This window comes from Uranotaenia lowii, chromosome 3 (assembly GCF_029784155.1).
Source record: "Uranotaenia lowii strain MFRU-FL chromosome 3, ASM2978415v1, whole genome shotgun sequence".
NCBI lineage: Eukaryota > Metazoa > Arthropoda > Insecta > Diptera > Culicidae > Uranotaenia > Uranotaenia lowii.
In genome coordinates, this window is record NC_073693.1 from 152571766 (window position 1) to 152578257 (window position 6492).

The following is a 6492-nucleotide window of genomic DNA, read 5'->3' on the forward strand; positions in this document are numbered from 1 at the left end:
CGGAGATCGATCTTCAAGCTCCGATTTTTTCGATGGATCGATCCCAGAACCGTTCATCGAATCGATCTTGGAGATCGATCTTTTCCCGAAGATCGAACAATCCTAGCTTGGCCACTTCCCGGTGCGTTAGACCGTTATTCACATCACGAACAACTAGTTTCCTGATGGACAACGGAATGAAACCAGAAATTTATGCGTTCTCCATATTTTACAACTTATTCGAATGTAGACACCTGTTTGAATACTCCAGAGCAAGCCAGTTGTTTATGAAACGTCAAAATACACAACACAAACAAATTCGAGGGGCCTCGCGATGGAAACTTATCAAAATTGTATTGATTTTTGAGTTGGACGCTTTATTTTGCCCATTTTTTTGGAATATTAACTGTTTTTTATCTATCAGAAAAACTTTCTTTTTTACCAGCGCAAAACAAACATTGAAAAGAACATAATAAACAATATTTTAAAAATGATTACGATGTGTTTTGTTTGTGATTTATAGGATACAAAACACCTTCATAATATTTACAAAATCAAATGATTTAAAATAAATCATGAAACTACAAAATTGAACACAACTCTTTTGGTGGCTCAAAGATACCAAATTTGTAACTTTTGGTCCAGTGAACTCTGAAATATACAATGCTGAATTTCGGTATTTTTTAGTTTAGATTTCTTCGCGGTCCAAAAAAAAAACAACATCGCTGGTGTGTTGAGGCCAAACAACAATTAAAATCGAAAGATGGACAAAGATGCTGCATAAATTAATGGTCTGATTTTTTTTTTTAATTAATTAACTGACATAATTTTAACTTCCAAAAAATTAAATTTTGCCCTCATTCAATTCCTTCGGCCCTAGCACTATTTCCCATAATTTTTTCCTTCATAATTTACCAATTTAAAGCGTTTTAGCCTTTTGTCTTAGACTGGCTTGCTTTTGGAAAAGGTCCCTATTTTTGTGGTATCAAAAATTTACCTCAAAATTTAACAAAAACTACACCAAAACTATACATTTACTTAGGAAAAAATTTGAATTCTCACATAAATCAACCTGCTGCTTCAAAACGCTGTAATTTCATCAGGAAGGGAGTTTGCTTGCGAGCCTTGGAAAAAAATATTTCATAATTTTGAAATTACATTTATACTTACACTTGAAATTTTCAAAAAAAAAAATTTCCCATTTTGAAACTCAACTTATAGGTTTTTGAATGTAGAAAAATTTTTTGAGATATCTTAACTTTAGACTTAGTTATTGATGATTATGTGGAAAAATTTCATGTTCATCGAAGTTACTCCGGGGATCAATGCTACCCCGTTTAACGGTACCTAAATGATTTGATCTGCAATTAAAGGGTGATACGGTCAAAACTTGGTCAATATCAACTTGACGTATTTCTTTCAATTTTGCATTTAAAAAATCTGAACACCCCTCATTTTGAAGGTGTGTGTGTGTGTAGAATGTTGCACCTATTTTGATTTTGGAACTCACTCTTCAGTTGTTAGAATTCCGTCCAAGGAAGAAGAACAGCGTATCGAAATTTTGCTCGCGCATCGCGAAAATCCGAGCTACTCGCACGCAAAATCGCTAAAAGTGACCAAATCAACCGTTAGAAATGTAATTAAAGTGTTTGGAGAACGTTTGCCAATAGCCGGGAAGTCTGGATCGGGGGGGAAATCGAAAACCGGAAGCCGCTGAGACGACAAAAAGAATTGCCGGTAGTTTCAAGCGAATCCCTAACCTCTCTCTCCGAGATGCCGCAAATAAGCTGGGTGTATCGTCTACAACCGTGCATCGAGCTTTGGCTAGCCCGACTATCGACTTACAAGAAGGTAGTGACTCCAAATCGCGATGATAAACAAAAAAAGACAACTATAGCGCGATCCCGGAGGCTGTACACGACAATTTACGTCAAAGTCGACTACAGGCAACTTCCGGCACAGAAGTTTTATACGAAAGGAAGGGAAAAGGTAGCAGATATTTTCAAGCACATGAAACTGTCAAAGTTTGCGAAGAAATATCTGGTTTGGCAAGCCATCTGTACCTGTGGCTTGAAAAGCAATATTTTCATAGCTTCCGGAACTGTCAACCAAGAAATTTACGTGAAAGAGTGTTTGAATAAACGTCTGCTGCCTTTCCTGAAGAAACACGGTTGTTCCGTACTGTTTTGGCCGGATTTTGCATCTTGCCATTACAGTTAAAAGGCCATGGAGTGGTACGCCGCCAACAACGTGCGGGTGGTTCCCAAGGTAGTATCATGAGTCGTCCAATTGCACCCATGGACCCAGAGTAGCATACTGGGGGGACTCGGTCGCTCGCCGTGCCTCGGAATGCAATCCGTAAAAAGGATTTACCACCTGGGTGATTAACTAAAAAAAAAAGGTGGTTCCCAAGGACAAGAACCCTCCCAAAACGCCAGAGCTCCGCCGAATTGAGGAATACCGGGCTTTTGTCAAGCGGAACCTAAAGAAGACCAAAAAACTGCTAAGGACGAGCAGCAGTTCAAGGCAAACTGGCTTTCTGCGGCGAAGAAGGTGGACAAGGTGGCTGTACAAAATCTGATGGCAGGGGTTGAGCGTAAGGCCCGGCAATTCGGATTTGGAAAAGCGGAAGCCTAACAGAATATTTTTCCTGAATTTTATACTAATTAAACTTGAAAAAGGAATTTAATTTGATTTTTTAAATAAACGATTTCACCGATTCATACGCGTTTTCCCTTGACCAAATTTTGACCGAATCACCCTTTATAATAAGGAGGCTTTCATAAAAATTAATAAAAGTATGACACAACTCAAACATATTTTTTTATGATTTTTAACAGAACTTCAAACACCATAGAGTTTTAAATTGATGACATGATTTTTCGATTTGGCGCATATTATTTGATAACGTAAGATAAAATTCATTTTAGATGTTTACATAGATGACATACATTTTAGATGATTTATTGTATCGAAGAGCTTTATATATTTTAAATCTGCTTTCATACTCCATAAGATAACCTAACTTTAAGCTTTCGTGGCTTAAAAATGTAAACTCTGTATGAAGAAAACAAGGGCAAATTCTGTATTAAAGAAACTATATCAATTGAAAAAAAAAAACAACAAACCAAAACTATCAGTTCGGCGTTGAATCTTAAAACATTCAAACAGAAGATCAGCTATCATTTTGAAAAGTTCACGTTTGAGTTTTGTTGAAATATAATCTAGAATTTCTCTTAATCATCTGAACAGTTTTTGGAAGGTTTAGCAAAGCACACCTGGTCAGCTTGTTTGAATATAAAATTCAGAAGTCCGAAATTGTCGGATTACCGATCCAACAATACCTGTCAATAAAAACATCTGACTAATTTCACTATCCCTTTCGTTTCGTTTTGGTTACATCAGATGTGTGGTTTTGTAGCTCTACACAATTCTAGCCAAACCAGTTTTTCAACCAGGAAAAATAGTTTAACCTAACTTAAGTACTACTCACAACTCGGTTAGGCTATCAGCCATTATTATAGGCCACGGAACGGTAGTAATTAAAACTCTATTAAGAATACGCCCTGTAGTTGCTACATACTTAGTAACCCACAATGTTTAGTAAGTGTTTGCTCGTGTATATAATTAGCTTGAGTTCAATTCCGTCCTACAGATATTCTGGTTCGGCGTATCGAATACCTTTGCCACGCCACAATATTGAATTTCGATCAAACCTTTGTTAGATCCAGTTTGAAGAATTGAATAAGTTTGTTGGACACAAAGCGTCTCCAGCTTGAAAATTGGTTAGTAAAGGATAAAAAAGTAAAGCTTTTAAATGTGAGTCAGGAATAAACACTTTATTTCTTTAAAGTGATTGTAAAGGCGTCGATTTCTACAATAATAACTGGTTGAAGAAAACCAGAATCGAATAAATAAAAATGATTGGTAGGTGTATGTTATCACATTTGGCAAGACTGGTAAAGAAAACTATTCGTACTGTATGTGAGCTAACGGATATTTTAAAATTCTTTGCTGAAGAAATATTAAAAAAATGGAATTTAGTCAGAAAATCCTAAATAAGAATGTCAACGGTTTAGAAATTTATAACACAGAAATTGAGCATTCAGAACTGAAAATTTTAAGATGTTATTGGAATGAATGTATACAATCTGTTTTGAATGACTTGGCAATGGATTTATTCAGATTGTCACTTAAATGGGGACCGATTTCGTTCATTATACAACACTTGGCGTTCCTTCTTATCTGAAGCACTTAGCCGTGATGGCAGCATACGCTTAGAAGGCGTCAAGGCGCAAAGAAGCATTTAATTTATTAGGCATCAGAAATGTTCTAATTTTAGCCGCAGATAGACTTTGCAAACCAGTGCGACACCCCAACAGTTTTCTGACTGCAGAATGTCCGCAGGCTATAAATAAACATGCGAATAAAACGCGTCAAGAACATGCGATGAATGGACAGCATGTTGTACAACACACTACTTATTCTGGCACATGATTAACGGCTGCCGCACAGCCAAGTTGCGCCACACGATGACACATTCGAGGTATGATATTTGATTGAAATATGAACTAAAAGTTGAGCAAATGCTAGCAAGGTTCCCCTCACACCCGATTCAAGATTCTGAAAGAGATTTTGTTTAGAATACCCTTTGAAAATGGCCACGATTTTGGCATTTCGGGCTCATAAATGCATAATAGAACAGATTCGACCGGGGCGATGTTAGGCAAAAGGGCAGGGTTCGTCGTGAAAAGTGAGGACCTTGCAAACACTCCTCCAAACGCATGCGTGGTCGGCTTACAATTGAGCGGTTCATGAGCGGCCAGGATCGGTCCAAGGTTCGGAAACTGAACATGGACACCGGCACCAAATTGGACGGGCCCGCAATGTGACACCAGGCAATTATTACTGATAAAAATCTCGGCTCGGCAAGTGGCATACATACACACGAGGGTAAAATCACTTTTGATGTTCGAGACTGGTCTATTGACTACTTACCTGGCCTCTGTAAGTATTCTGAAGTGCACTTAGCGCTATCAGCCACTCTTAAGGATAAAAAACTGATCATATGGACTTGAAAGCACAGAGAAAAATACAGCTTCTCCGGAAAATGGCAGCTTGCAGATTATTTGGCCAAGCTAAAGGAGCCAAGATGGATGGTGGTGGAGATTAGAAATAAGAACAACAACACGCATTAGGTTGCGATCAACTTACTGGCAGCTTAGCCCGCGATCGTTATCAATTTGATACATTACACATGTAGCTACACGTCAGGGCTACTGTAATTGCAACAAATCAATTTGGATCGGCATTGATTATGGGGCGGTACAAAAAACGCGAGCCCGCTGCTGATTTTAAACGATAACTTTTCTCCGGTAATAGAGTATTTAGCACGAGGTCACATTTAGCACCTGATTGGAAGGAACTTTATAGAATGCTGTGTTGTAAACTGATGAAATTTTGCACCCAGTATTGCAATTTTCTTCATCGTCCAACCTGCATTGATTGCAGATTGTGATGAAAACAAATTAAGAAACCAATTTCACAAGGCCACTTAAATTTTTCACCGTTTTGCTTGTTTGTTTATTCCAGTAGCGGAAGCCCTCAACCTTTTGAAAACACTGAACTTTTTTGTTAACCGGGCACTTTTCATTCGGACACGCTTTGTAATCGGTCGTCTCGAGAAGTACCTGTACTGTTGAAATGCCCATTAGGGTGATTTGCTAATCGTTGCACACCTAAGCACACATTTCTTTCCAACCCTCTCAAAAAATAGTTTCGTGGTATTCTTCCAGGATTGAGCAAGAGAACCCAAAAACTTCCGGATGAAAAACATATGGCATTAGGGTAAAGTATCTAGTTTTCGACAGTTTTTATCTAGGTTTACATAGTAATCGTAAATAGTAATTTTCAGGATTTTATTTCAATAACCAAACATATGTTATAACATAAAACAAACATTTTTCTACACTTTTAGCACTTTTTGCTAACCATTAATGTGTAATTTCAGTTTTTACTGGCTTATTGTAAAAGGGCTCATGTAAAGATCCAGTTTTCGACAGCCAGTTTTAGTTTTCGACAAAAAAGTTTTAGTTTTCGACAGTCATGTTAAAATGGAATAATCAATCAACCAACAGCATAAATCATTTTCACTTTAGAAATCATTCAATTTTTTTGCGGCAAAACTGCTTTTATTCGAAAGAATGTGAAAAGTTTTCTGAATGAAACCAGATTTCCATTGCTTTTAAGGACATAAAAGACCTCAAAGGCTGAAGCGTCGATACAATACAACAATCCACTGCACGACTTTTTCTTTCATACAATTTATTTTATGAATCAATCTTATGAAATTTTCTCGAATATAGACGACCGGATGTCAGATTGCTGACAATCGACCGTGCACAATCATCTAGGAAGAAGCTTCATACAAATGACACGACCGGAAAACTCATTCTTCATGAAACAGGGAAACCTTTCATATTTTGAAGATTCATAGTCACATATTTGCCGCAT